The 15,080-nt window shown below is 46.0% G+C and overlaps 1 long non-coding RNA gene across 1 annotated transcript in view; it reads right to left on the bottom strand.

The window, feature by feature from the left end:
• Positions 1–340: 340 nt before the first annotated feature.
• The window catches only part of LOC138973841 (uncharacterized), a 146,401-nt gene continuing 131,661 nt past the window's right edge, over positions 341–15,080 (bottom strand). Inside the window, exon 2 of the long non-coding RNA XR_011458183.1 lies at positions 341–463. This is a non-coding gene — a long non-coding RNA (uncharacterized lncRNA). The remainder of the gene's footprint in view (positions 464–15,080) is intronic.

Genomic DNA, 15,080 nt, shown 5'->3' with positions numbered 1-15,080 from the left:
ACATGTCAAACATAACCGGCAAAACAAAAGAAAACACACACACTACTGTGACATACACTGTAGTCACACTGACACACACACGTACACGGCACACACTCCGTGTGCACTTACACACTAAGGCCAAAAAAAAAAAAATTGTCTGTTTAGGGTAACATGACCAAAAAAAGTAGGGTCGGTAGGTAGGTAGGGTTTTTTTTTTGTTTTTTTTTTTGTTTGTTTGTTTGTTTGTAAATGCTATGTTGGCTGTACATTCACTTCTTATATTTGATGAATACATGTTTCAAAACTAACGTATAAATAAAACAGAGAGAAAGGGAGAGAAAGAAACGCCAAATGTCTCTTTTTAGCATTTTTACCTCTTTTTTTTTTTTTTTTTTTTTGAAATCAAAAAAAAGTTTTTGGGTCGGCGCCAAATCGACAGGGTCGGTCGGGTTACCCTAAACAGACAATTTTTTTTTTTGGCCTAAACGCCACCCCACCCCCCCTCCCCAAACGAAAAAAATCTAACAAACAAAAGAATAGCAGCAAGGAAAAAAACAGAGACGAAAATAGCGAGAAAGAACAATAAACGGAGAATTCGATCTCGAAAATACTATCACATGTTTCAGAGAGAGAGAGAGAGAGAGAGAGAGAGAGGTCGCGCGTATAGTGTGTTGCCTCCGAAGGTCTCTCAGTGGATCGAGTGGCTGATTTAGGGGGCGGGGCAAGGGGATATCAAGTTCCGGTTCAGTTTAAACTGACGTACGTGTACCGACTGGCCGGTCAGGACAAGTAAACTCAGTGCAGCATTGCTGAGTAACACGTGCAACGGTGACAGCTTTAGAACACACACTGCACTTTCAGTGTCCCTAAACTATCCCCGTCAGAGCAGTTTCGGTGTCCTGTAAACTATCCCCGACAGAGCCGTTTCAGTGTCCCTAACCTATCCCCGTCAGAGCCGAGTTTCAGTGTCACTAAACTATCCCCGTCAGAGCTGTTTCAGTGTCCTGTAAACTATCCCCGACAGAGCCGTTTCAGTGTCCCTAACCTATCCCCGTCAGAGCTGTTTCAGTGTCCCTAAACTATCCCCGTCAGAGCCGTTTCAGTGTCTGTGAATGCCCCTGCTAAGGAGCCTTCTGTGTATTTAGATTCTTTTTGTTTTGCTTGTGTTTTTTAGTCATGTTTCTAGCTTGACTCGCATGCGACTTTCCGTGGTGGTGGTTTCCCCTTTTTCTGATCTCCTTCTCACCTCTTTTCTTTCACTTTTCTCACTTTTGTCCCTAATTGTTCCCATTTTGCAACCACCTCTGTAGGTTCGCGTGCGGGTCTAGCTCGCTCTTTATCTTTTATTTTTCTTTATTAAGTATGAGCGTCCTGGTACGAACTTTGGTTTTGTTTTAATGACGTTAAATATTGTAACGAACTAATTTATAAACAAGGTAGTGTGGCCGGCGTTTTTCTGATTTTAATTTCATGTGCCTGTATGGCTCACGCTGGACAGCCTATGGAGTTTTTCCCCGGAGAGCACGGGACGCATGTTTTGCAACAGTAATAGTGTAGTAACGCGCAGTATTTTTAGTTCACCTCTGTGGTGGATAGCCTGTTTTCGTCGTCACTTACTGGGAAGCCGTTCACGGAACAAGATGTTTTAGGATAGATAGATTTTTTTGCTCTGTTCCGGGGCCCAGTGTTTTCTGCCAGCCTCCAGTTTTGTTTTTAAGTTATTTTGTAGTTCAGGTTCAGTTGCTCGCCTTGAGTCTGTTTTAGATTATTGATGCTGTCAAAGGCGAGTATCCATTTCTGACTATGTTTCTTTTATTTACCGAATTCGTGTAATTTTCGTTTTGAATCTTTGTCTTCTGTCCGTTTCTGTGTCTTCTGTCCGTTTCTTTGTCTTCTGTCCGTTTCTGTGTCTTCTTTTCGTCTCTGTGTCTTCTGTCCGTTTCTTTGTCTTCTTTCCGTCTCTGTGTCTTCTGTCCGTTTCTTTGTCTTCTTTCCGTTTCTGTGTCCTACGTTTATTCTATGTAGGGTTTTTCTAACATATTTTTGTCTTGGTGATTTTTTATTGATTTGCCGCCATCTTGTTTCGGCCGCCATTTTGACGTCCATCTTTGATGTTTAGTTTGATGTTTCGAATTCTAAGTTTAGTTCTTTCTTTTCTATCAGTTTCCACCGCTCCGCGCTTCTCGCACCTCGCTCCGCGCTTCTCGCTCACCGCTCCGCGCTTCTCGCTCCATGCTCCACGCTTCACACTCTACTGTTCTGCACTCTCACTCAAACTAGTCCTTTCTACTTCACATTTTAGCTTTAATTCACAAAACTAAACTTAGTTTAGTTTTTCCGCCACGCTCCGATATAGGTTACTTAGCCTCTCCATAGATTTATGTTTAGCCTTTTATATATTGATATTATGAGCTGATTCCGGATTACCATGACATCGACAAGTATTCAATAAACTTTAATTAATTTTCCAATTCTAGTGTTCGTTTTGTTTTGTGAGCGCGTCGGTTCTTTATAGCACCAAAATTACATCCTCCAGAATTTATATAAGCCATCACAGAATCTTACAGCTACTCAAGGGCAAGCACAGTGGAAACTCTGATATTTTTTGGAACATTTTGGATTGTTTTCGACAAAGAACTTTATGAACTTTTGTAGGCCTGTGTTTAGGGCCACTGACTTTTGAACTTCTTATCCTTACGAATCTTGTGAAGAGATCATGAACCTTTTGTCTTAAAGGAACTGTGTTTCGTATCTAGCGAACAATATTTTAATTTATTTTTGTCGGGCCCAGAGCAGAGCAACTTAGGCATTATTTTAGGTTTGTTGACCATAGCATTGCACACTTCGTATTTCGTATTTTCTTCCCCTCTAGTGAGTGACCCGAGGTGTGCCGTTTTGAATTTTGTTTCTCTATATTTCGCAAGTCTTTGTTAACCTCTACGTTTTCACTTGACTTAAAGTATGGATGAGAAATTACCTTCTCATGAGAGTGCCGAGCTATCCCCTTACACTTTGAAGGTAGAGAGGGATGAACATTTTGCTTCGGACACTGATAGTCGTAAGAATGAAGGCGACCGTGATGGCGCTCAGGGAGAGTCTCTAGCTGAACCCACTCAGACCCAAGACACTTTGAATTCAGATAACTTTCCCTCTCAAGCTGAACATTCTCCTACACAGGAAGGTTTAGGAACTGAGCCCTCCCAACAGGCTGCAAGTGCAGAGCATCTCGCTCAACGAAGTAGAGAAGAAAGAGGCCCCGCCATTGTTAGGGCTAGACTTAATGCTGAGGTGAGGGAACTGTCAGACAAGTACTGGGCCATAAGCCGAGCTCATAAGAATATGATCAGCGAGTTGTGCACAGCTTTTAGGGAGACACCAGACCAAAGAAGAGCCCTTAAAGCTCATAAAATAGTCCTCTGTGAGCACCTAAACAAGCTGAATGTAGCGAACTCGAGGCTTTGTCAAGTGGCTGAAAGTGATGTAGCTATAGAAGAGGATCTGAGCGATATGCACATGCAAACGGAGACGCTCAAAGAACAATATCACAGACTCTTTCCCAAGTTAGACCCGTACGCCTCCAGCTCGGACTTGACTTCCACAGTCGCTTCTGGAGGTGCTAGAGAGGTTTCTCTAGATGCTTCTTTGGCGGTTAGCGCAGCAAGATTTAGGTCCCAGCAAATGGTCGCAGATGAAAGGGCCAGACAAGAAGAGACTCTTTTGCTTTTAGAGGAGAAGGCTTCTAGGACCATAGCTTTAGCTGCTGAGAAGAAGGCAGAGATGGAAAGAGAGTTGGAAAGAGAGTTGGAAAGAGAGCGTGTTTTGGCTGCTGAGAAGAAGGCAGAGATGGAAAGAGAGTTGGAAAGAGAGTGTGCTCGTTTAGAGAGAGAAGCTCAAGATGAAAGGTTAGCTTTGAGGAAAAAAGAAAAGGAAGTTAAGGCTGCACTAGAGAGGGTGGAGAGAGAAGGCAAGATGCAAGAAGAGCATGACGTTTTTAAGATCATTAAAACTGACATAGAAGACCAGCAAAGGGCTAGAGAAAGATTCATGCCCCAACTACCTCGTGACAGCCCCATTGATAGGTACCTAGGTACTCACAACCCCCTGCATGTAGGTACACACACAGAGAGCATAGGAGATGTGGCGGTAGGGTATGATAGGCACACACAGCACACACAAGATACATATAAGCCTGCGACAGCCGACACCTACGCCCGCCCGCGTCACCAGCCGGAAGCCTACACCCTCGTCTCTGGGCAACATCAGCCTGCGGCAGCCAAGCCTGGACTCCCGCCACTTCAGAAGCCCACGGAGGTCAGGGCTTATGCCCCTTCGCATCTCCAGTCGGCCGCCGAGGATATCCGCGACACTCTTCGAGGCATCTCCAGGACCCTTGCTCAACCTGTCTCCGCTTCTCACCCACTTCCAGCAGCGGTCACAGCCACGGCTCCTACCACTACGACGATGACTACAGCCACCACGATGACGACAAGAGTCGGAGGCCAATTCGCGACCTCCTTTCGGCCTCAGTTTGTCAAAGCTGAGATTCCAAGCCACGAAGATCGTCCTCGCCAGATCTACGCGCCTTCCCGTTTCCCTCACAAATCCCTCAATCCATCAGCGAGACCTTTTCCCGGGCCTTTCCCTGGTCCTTTTCCTGCCATGACCTCCCGAGAGTCTCCGACCTATGTGCCAAGCTTTGCATATGGGCCTTCTGTCATGCATCCTCCCATGCAAACGCCGCAATATGACCACGCTGCTAGCTTTGCTCCTGACACTGACTATACACAGCATGGTTTTCAAGAGGCTCCGGTCACGAGCCCTTCAGACGTCTACTACGGGCAAGATGCATACCTTCCTCAGATGCAAGGCCAGCCAGCGCTCTCCGAGGGTTCTGCCCTAGCTCGTACTCTAGCTGAGGCTCTCCTGATCAACAGGTTACCGACGCAGGAGCCCACTACGTTTTCAGGAGATCCTTTGACGTACCCTCTCTGGAGGTCCTCATTCACTCTTTTGATTGAGCGGCAGGGCGTTTCTGCAGAGGAAAAGCTCCTCTACTTGGAGAAGTACTTGGACGGTCCGGCGAAGGATGCGGTCAAGGGACTCTTTCTGATCAGGGATGCCCAGGCCTATCAGCAGGCCCTTCAGACGCTGGAGGAAAGATTCGGCAGTTCTTTCGTCGTTGCCAGAGCCTTCCGAGAGAAACTAGATGCATGGCCGGTAATCAAACCCAAAGATGGACAAGCCCTCCGTGCCTTCTCGGACTTTCTTGGACAATGCCTTGTGGCGAGCCGAGTGATAGGCCAGCTACAGAATCTGGAAGACCAAGCCTATCACAAGACACTCATGAGCAAGCTTCCAGATTGGTTGGTCAGAAACTGGGTGCGGAAAGTAAACAAGACCAAGAACGAGAAGAAACGCTACCCTACCTTTGAGGAGTTGTCAGCTTTCATCAAGACAGAGGCAGACATCCTTTGCGAGCCCCTTTTCTCCTCCAGCAAATCTGCCGCCTCTTCCACCTCACAGACCGCCAGTTCATCAGTCCCCAAGAGAACATCGTACAGTACGGATTGTTCTACTGCATCTGCATGTCAAGAGTGTGACAAATGTCTTTGTCAGCATCACGCGAAAACTGTCCTGAATACGAACTGCGACGAAGTCTGTCCCTTTTGTACCGTTCGTTTTCCGACCAGCTCTTCTTCTCATCCTCTACTCAGATGCCAGAGGTTCGATGAGATTCCCGTTGAGGACAGGAAACACTTCATGTACGAAACGTCCTTGTGCTTCTCCTGTGCCAGAAAGACTGACCATAGAAGTGTAGACTGCACTACCAGGGCGATATGCGACAAGTGCCAAGGCCCACATCTCACTATGCTGCATGGAGCGCCTAGCTACAGGAAGAAGATTCCCAATCAGCAACGGAATGCCCGGGGACCGCCAGATTCTTCAAGGTTTGTCTGTATCAGTCAAGATGCCCGTGTTTCTGCCTCTGGATCAGCATTCGCGACGACCAACAAGTCAGACAGACCAGTCAGAGCTACCATGATTGTTCCGGTCAGAGTTTCGACGAAAGAGAATCCCACGGTAGAGCATACGACATACGCGCTGCTTGACACCATGTCTTGCATCTCCTTCGTTACTGAATCTTTGAGTGACAAGCTGAACACTCATTCTGAGCCAGCGTCATTGAGGCTGAACACTATGACTTCTCAGAACACTCATATCGAATGTCAGAGAGTGACCGGATTGTGTGTCAAGGCCCTCAACTCCAATGTTTCCCACAACATGAAAACGCTCTACACGACGGACCATCTCACCAATGACACTGAGAACATACCAACATCAGAGACCGCTCGTAACATCAAGCATTTGAGTCATATTGCCAGCGAGATTCCCCCGTTGCTCGAAGGCTGCACTCCCGGGTTGTTGATTGGCTACGATCATGCAGAGCTATTCATGCCAGAGAGAGTCATCAAGGGAGACCCATACGCCGTTCTCACACCGTTGGGTTGGACGATACTGGGACAAGTGTCGCCAAAACAGTCTGTCCATGACGTGATGCACGTGTCTCTGACAGAACATTGTCTCAGCGAGTACGAAGGTGAATCAGTCGCTTCCGTATATCGCACGACACTCGCCGAACCCAGAATCTCCGACCCTCTCCATGTCATGGAAAGGATTTTGACCAGACCACAACGAAGAAGACCACGACGAAGAAGACCAGTACGAAGAAGACCAGTACGAAGAAGACCACAACGAAGAAGACCACAACGAAGAAGAAAGTGGCTTCTTCCCCAACGTAACGTTGCTGTCGGAGATGTCGTCGTGCTACGTGACGAAGCCGTATGCAGAGCAGATTGGCCTCTTGGGCTCGTGACGGAGGTTCGCCCCAGCGATGATGGACTCGTGCGAACCTGCAAGCTCAAGACTGTCAAGGTCACCTCGAAGACGAGCCATTCCACTTTCTACTACTGGCGCCCCATCTCTAAGCTGACCGTGCTGGTGAAGGCAGACCCGGACACCCAATGACTTTTCCAGTGAACGTTACTGTTTCGACAGACCGTTTGTGCATGTTTTGGTCTGACGTAATCCGTTCGCCTTTTTTGACAGGTGGCGCTGTTTTGATTTGGGGAGAAAATTTCGTCTTAATGCAAATATTTTGTGACTTTGTGATTTCTCTCCATTTGTATATATGTTTTTGGTTCCGCATTTTGGAACGAAAGCTCTTGGCAGAGGCAAGCGCTTAATGGATCGGTTTGTTTAGTCCTTCCCGCGTGCGGATGCCTGTGCTTATGATTAAGAAGACGGAAGATGTTTTTCATTTGTATTCTTCTGTAGGTTGCGACTACAGTCTTTTATACTGAGTTGCGGTTTATGTAAAGGTGTAAGAATAATGTTGACACGGTATGTTGACAGTGACGGACCGACGAAATATGATGTTACATTTGTTGAAAGAACACGTGTGATTTTTTAGATTGAGACTCATTGAGAGTGCGTTTCGAACAGCTACGTTTTGGATAATGCCGAAAGGATTCTGTAACGTTTCGGATTTTTTGTATTTTGAACCACGTATGAGAGTGCGTTTCGAACAGCTACGTTTTGGATAATGCCAAAAGGATTCTGTAATGTTTCGGATTTTGTTTTTGAACCACGCATGTATTCGATGATTTTTGTTGATTTTTTATGTCGACTTTTGTAAAGACTAAGATGTCTTCGAGGGGGGAATGTGAATGCCCCTGCTAAGGAGCCTTCTGTGTATTTAGATTCTTTTTGTTTTGCTTGTGTTTTTTAGTCATGTTTCTAGCTTGACTCGCATGCGACTTTCCGTGGTGGTGGTTTCCCCTTTTTCTGATCTCCTTCTCACCTCTTTTCTTTCACTTTTCTCACTTTTGTCCCTAATTGTTCCCATTTTGCAACCACCTCTGTAGGTTCGCGTGCGGGTCTAGCTCGCTCTTTATCTTTTATTTTTCTTTATTAAGTATGAGCGTCCTGGTACGAACTTTGGTTTTGTTTTAATGACGTTAAATATTGTAACGAACTAATTTATAAACAAGGTAGTGTGGCCGGCGTTTTTCTGATTTTAATTTCATGTGCCTGTATGGCTCACGCTGGACAGCCTATGGAGTTTTTCCCCGGAGAGCACGGGACGCATGTTTTGCAACAGTAATAGTGTAGTAACGCGCAGTATTTTTAGTTCACCTCTGTGGTGGATAGCCTGTTTTCGTCGTCACTTACTGGGAAGCCGTTCACGGAACAAGATGTTTTAGGATAGATAGATTTTTTTGCTCTGTTCCGGGGCCCAGTGTTTTCTGCCAGCCTCCAGTTTTGTTTTTAAGTTATTTTGTAGTTCAGGTTCAGTTGCTCGCCTTGAGTCTGTTTTAGATTATTGATGCTGTCAAAGGCGAGTATCCATTTCTGACTATGTTTCTTTTATTTACCGAATTCGTGTAATTTTCGTTTTGAATCTTTGTCTTCTGTCCGTTTCTGTGTCTTCTGTCCGTTTCTTTGTCTTCTGTCCGTTTCTGTGTCTTCTTTTCGTCTCTGTGTCTTCTGTCCGTTTCTTTGTCTTCTTTCCGTCTCTGTGTCTTCTGTCCGTTTCTTTGTCTTCTTTCCGTTTCTGTGTCCTACGTTTATTCTATGTAGGGTTTTTCTAACATATTTTTGTCTTGGTGATTTTTTATTGATTTGCCGCCATCTTGTTTCGGCCGCCATTTTGACGTCCATCTTTGATGTTTAGTTTGATGTTTCGAATTCTAAGTTTAGTTCTTTCTTTTCTATCAGTTTCCACCGCTCCGCGCTTCTCGCACCTCGCTCCGCGCTTCTCGCTCACCGCTCCGCGCTTCTCGCTCCATGCTCCACGCTTCACACTCTACTGTTCTGCACTCTCACTCAAACTAGTCCTTTCTACTTCACATTTTAGCTTTAATTCACAAAACTAAACTTAGTTTAGTTTTTCCGCCACGCTCCGATATAGGTTACTTAGCCTCTCCATAGATTTATGTTTAGCCTTTTATATATTGATATTATGAGCTGATTCCGGATTACCATGACATCGACAAGTATTCAATAAACTTTAATTAATTTTCCAATTCTAGTGTTCGTTTTGTTTTGTGAGCGCGTCGGTTCTTTATAGCACCAAAATTACATCCTCCAGAATTTATATAAGCCATCACAGAATCTTACAGCTACTCAAGGGCAAGCACAGTGTCCCTAAACTATCCCCGTCAGAGCCGTTCCAGTGTCCCTAAACTATCCCCGTCAGAGCCGTTCCAGTGTCCCTAAACTATCCCCGTCGGAGCTGTTTCAGTCAGTGTCCCTAAACTATCCCCGTCGGAGCTGTTTCAGTCAGTGTCCCTAAACTATCCCCGTCGGAGCTGTTTCAGTCAGTGTCCCTAAACTATCCCCGTCGGAGCTGTTTCAGTCAGTGTCCCTAAACTATCCCCGTCAGAGCCGTTTCAGTGTCCGGCTATCCCCGTCAGAGCGGCCGAGACTAAGAGAGACTGAGACTGAGCTTTATTTTACAAGGATAAAGATTTAAGGTTGGGCCTTTTCTTACAATCTGTCCTTGGGACGACAAACACACGAAACCCTACCAATTTACACTAAAATAGAAAACTATAAAAGTTAAAACTCAAACGCCAGGAGAGAGAGAGAGAGAGAGAGAGAGAGAGAGAGAGAGAGAGAGAGAGAGAGAGAGAGAGAGAGAGAAAGAGAGAGGGGGGGGGGGGGGGGAGGGGTAATAATAGTATTACACTGACAATGAAGAAAGAAATAGTGCATGCAGCTAGGTGACACATTTATTGTTCAGACACCATGCATTTTCACTTTGCTCAGTTCCCTTCCTCCCCTGTCTTGTGCGTAGCTCTGAAGGCAAAGTGTCCAAAAAGAGTGCTTGGGAGGAGACAAAAATAGGTCAGGTCAGGGAATCGATTACATTTTTTTTTTGGGGGGTGGGTGGGGGGGGGGTGGGGGGAGGCTTAATGTGATGCTGTACATGTCAGCTCGCACTGCAGCGATGTAAAAACATCGGCAGGAAATGCAGACAGCCTCGCCTTTGCCTCCCCCTCCCCTCTCCCTCCCATCCCCAATAAAAAAAAACACAATAAAAAACAAATTGTATCCGAAACCAGACAAACCCCATTTTTCTCTCCGTACCCCAGAACTAATTTTGAACCCATTGAAAAAAAAAATGAAAAAAAATAGCAAAGTTCGATGTTACAGACATTTGCCAATAAAAACCCATGTGCGTCTGTGTAAATGAAAAACAAGCTTCAAAATAAGACAAAGAACCCGGACCTACCGACCGTAATTTTTTGTTAGCTATGTCATCGGAAACAAATAATTATGTTGTCGGCCTTACCAATGTCAAGGTGGATCGCACAGTAGCCTACTTTCTGCACCTGGGACATGATTATTATAACACCATTCCTTTACTTGGACACGGCATACCAACAATAATAATAATAATAAGGGTATTTATTGGGCGCAAATCCTAAAATAGTTCTAAGCGCCTTACAATCTTAAATATAATAATCTTAATAGCAGCAACAATACACATTATAAAATAAATAAACCTTAAATAAATGGAAACACAATCACGTACACAATACACAATTAAAATGAATCTATATCGTTGCTGCAGGGTTAGATTATTTTAATGAATTGATTCTGTAAGTTGATATACTATTGGCTTAAATCCGATAATTCATAAAATTGAAATGAAAGAAAAGAAATGTCCCATCTGCACAACCCAGCCAGCAAGACATTAGCGGCCGATAATCGGCCGAACACCCTTCAAAAAGTCGGGCCGGTGACGTGAAAACATACGACGCGGGTGTTGGCCCGACTAACTTTTGCAAAGAGGCAACGAGGCGGCCGATAGGCGGCCGAACACCTGCACTATGGCGGCACACATCCGGTCCGATGTTAATCGGCCCGATGACTTGTTTGACCTGCGGTCCGACACCTTATGCCGACATCGGGAAGATATCGATTTCAGCGGGAAGACATCGGGACGATGTCGGCATAAGGTGTCGGGCCGCAGGTCCAACAAGCCATCGGGCCGATTAACATCGGACCGGATGCGTGCCGCCATAGTACAGGTGTTCGGCCGCCTGTCGGCCTCCTCGTTGCCTCTTTGCAAAAGTTATTCGGGCCAACACCCGCGTCGTATCTTTTGACGTCACCTGCCCGACTTTTTGAAGGGTGTTCGGCCGACTATCGGCCGCTAATGTCTTGCTGGCTGGGTGCAGCTACAGATACAGCAGTATGTACCACCACCACCCCAAGTGTAACAGTGCAAAATTCACTTACAGCTACAGCAGTATAACCCCCCTCCCCCCAGTGTTACAGTGGAAAACAAACCTACAGATACAGCAGTGTGTACAACCCCCCCCCCCCCCCCCCAGTGTAACAGTGCAAAACACATCAGCTACAGATACAGCAGTATGTAGAACCCCCCGCCCCTACCGCCCTCACTGTAACAGTACAAAACACACCTACAGCTACAGATACAGCCGTATACACCCCCCCCCCCTCAGTATTACAGTATAAAACACACCTACAGCAACAGATTCAGCAGTATATACAACCCCCCAAGTGTAACAGTGCAAACATTACTTACAGCTACAGCTACAGCAGTATGTACACCTCCCCTCCCCCTTAGTAACAGTGCAAAACACACCTACAGCTACAGCAGTATGTACACCCCCCCCCCCCCCCACCACGGTAACAGTACAAAACTCATTTACAGCTATAGATTCAGAATTATGTACATCCCCCTCCCCCCGCTGCCACCACTGTAACAGTACAAAACATACCTACAGCTTCAGATACAGCAGTATGTACAACACTCAACCGCCTTCCCCCGTGTAGAGTGCAAAACACACCTAGACCTACAGATACAGCAGTATGTTCAACCCCCCCCCCCCCCCTCCCCGCCTACTGTAACAGTACATAACACACCTACAGCTACATCAGTATGTACAAACCGCCCCCCCCCCCAAGTGTAACAGTACAAAACACGCCTACAGCTACAGATAGATCAGTATGTACCCCCCCCCCTCCCAAGTGTTACAATGCAATACCTACAGCTACAGATACATCAGTATGTACACCCCACCCCCCAAGTGTAACAGTGCAAACCACACTTACAGCTACAGATTCAGCAGTATGTACTCCACCCCCCCCCCCCCCCCTGTAACAGTGCAAAAATCACTAACAGCTACAGCAGTATACCCCCCCTCCCCGTACAGCTACAGCAGTATAAACAAGAAGGGCAAAGCCCATACGACTCACATGCTTGACCTTTACATGACCTTGGCCTTCAGGGTCAAGGTCAAACAACTAAACCTAGCAATGACATCATATACTAAGAACTGCTTTACACATTTTTTCTACCAAAATACATGTGACCTTGACCCAAGGTCAAGGTCATCCAAGGTCATGCAACACAAAGCTGTTAATTCAAGACATAGGAAGTACAATGGTGCTTATTGGCTCTTTCTACCATGAGATATGGTCACTTTTAGTGGTTCACTACCTTATTTTGGTCACATTTCATAAGGGTCAAAGTGACCTTGACCTTGATCATATGTGACCAAATGTGTCTCATGATGAAAGCATAACATGTGCCACACATAATTTTTAAGTTTGAAACAGTTATCTTCCATAGTTCAGGGTCAAGGTCACTTCAAAATATGTATACAATCCAACTTTGAAGAGCTCCTGTGACCTTGACCTTGATTTGAAGCAAGGTAAACCAAACTGGTATCAAAAGATGGGGCTTACTTTGCCCTATATATCATATATAGGTGAGGTATTCAATCTCAAAAACTTCAGAGAAAATGTGAACAAGAAGGGCAAAGCCCATACGACTCACATGCTTACATAGCAATGACATCATACACTAAGAACTGCTTTACACATTTTTCCTACCAAAATACATGTGACCTTGACCCAAGGTCAAGGTCATCCAAGGTCATGCAACACAAAGCTGTTAATTCAAGACATAGGAAGTACAATGGTGCTTATTGGCTCTTTCTACCATGAGATATGGTCACTTTTAGTGGTTCACTACCTTATTTTGGTCACATTTCATAAGGGTCAAAGTGACCTTGACCTTGATCATATGTGACCAAATGTGTCTCATGATGAAAGCATAACATGTGCCCCACATAATTTTTAAGTTTGAAACAGTTATCTTCCATAGTTCAGGGTCAAGGTCACTTCAAAATATGTATACAATCCAACTTTGAAGAGCTCCTGTGACCTTGACCTTGAAGCAAGGTAAACCAAACTGGTATCAAAAGATGGGGCTTACTTTGCCCTATATATCATATATAGGTGAGGTATTGAATCTCAAAAACTTCAGAGAAAATGGGAAAAATGTGAAAAATAGCTGTTTTTTAGGCAACATTTATGGCCCCTGCGACCTTGACCTTGAAGCAAGGTCAAGATGCTATGTATGTTTTTGGGGGCCTTGTCATCATACACCATCTTGCCAAATTTGGTACTGATAGACTGAATAGCGTCCAAGAAATATCCAACGTTAAAGTTTTCCGGACGGACGTCCGGACGGACGGACGGACGGACGGACGGACGGACGACTCGGGTGAGTACATAGACTCACTTTTGCTTCGCATGTGAGTCAAAAATGTGAAAAATAGCTGTTTTTTAGAACACATTTATGGCCCCTGCGACCTTGACCTTGAAGCAAGGTCAAGATGCTATGTATGTTTTTTGGGGCCTTGTCATCATACACCATCTTGCCAAATTTGGTACTGATAGACTGAATAGTGTCCAAGAAATATCCAACGTTAAAGTTTTCCGGACGTCCGGACGGACGGACGGACGACTCGGGTGAGTACATAGACTCACTTTTGCTTCGCATGTGAGTCAAAAATCACTAACAGCTACAGCAGTATGTACCCCCCCTCCCCGTACAACTACAGCAGTATATCATGCAGCTACAGATACAGCAGTATGTACCACCCCCCCCCCCCCCCCAAGTGTAACAGTGCAAAATTCACTTACAGCTACAGCAGTACAACCCCCCCCCCTCCCCCCAGTGTTACAGTGGAAAACAAACCTACAGATACAGCAGTGTGTACAACCCTCCCCCAATCCAAGTGTAACAGTGTAAAAAACACCTACAGCTACAGCAGTATGTACACCCCCCCCCCCCCCCTCCCAACTGTAACAGCTCAAATCGCACCTACTGCTACAGATACAGCAGTGTGTTCAACCCCCCCCCCCCCCCCCCGTGTAACAGTGCAAAACACACCTACAGCTACAGATTATGAGATACAGCAGTATGTACAACCCCCCCCCCCCCCCCCCCCACTGCAACAGTACAGAACTCATTTACAGCTACAGATTCAGAATTATGTACACCCCCCCTCCCCCCGCTGCCACCAATGTAACAGTACAAAACTTCCCTACAGCAGTATGTACAACACTCCACCGCCTTCCCCCGTGTAGAGTGCAAAACACTTAGAGCTACAGATACAGCAGTATGTTCAACCCCCCCCCCCCCCCCCTGTGTGCAAAACACACCTACAGCTACATATACGGCAGTATGTTCAACCCCCCCCTCCCCCCCTACTGTAACAGTACATAACACACCTACAGCTACAGATACATCAGTATGTACAACCGCCCCCCCCCCCCCCCCCCCAAGTGTAACAGTACAAAACACACCTCCAGCTACAGATTCAGCAGTATGTACACCCCCCCCCTCCCCAGTGTTACTGTGCAAAACACACCTACAGCTACAGATTCAGCAGTATGTACACCCCCCCCCCCCCAAGTGTGCATCAGTGCAAAACACACCACCAGCTACAGATAGATCAGTATGTACCCCCCCCCCCCCCCCCAAGTGTTACAATGCAATACACACACCTACAGCTACAGATACATCAGTATACATACACCCCATCCCCCAACTGTAACAGTGCAAACCACACTTACAGCTACAGATTCAGCAGTATCATGAGTATGTACTCCACCCCCCCCCCCCCCCCACTGTAACAGGACAAAACACCTACATCTACATATACAGATACAGCAGTATGTACTCCCCCCCCCCCCCCCCACTGTAT

Source organism: Littorina saxatilis, linkage group LG8 (assembly GCF_037325665.1).
Source record: "Littorina saxatilis isolate snail1 linkage group LG8, US_GU_Lsax_2.0, whole genome shotgun sequence".
NCBI classification, from domain to species: Eukaryota; Metazoa; Mollusca; class Gastropoda; order Littorinimorpha; family Littorinidae; genus Littorina; species Littorina saxatilis.
Note: the sequence above shows the minus strand (reverse complement) of the source record. Positions and strands in the feature narration are given on the sequence as shown.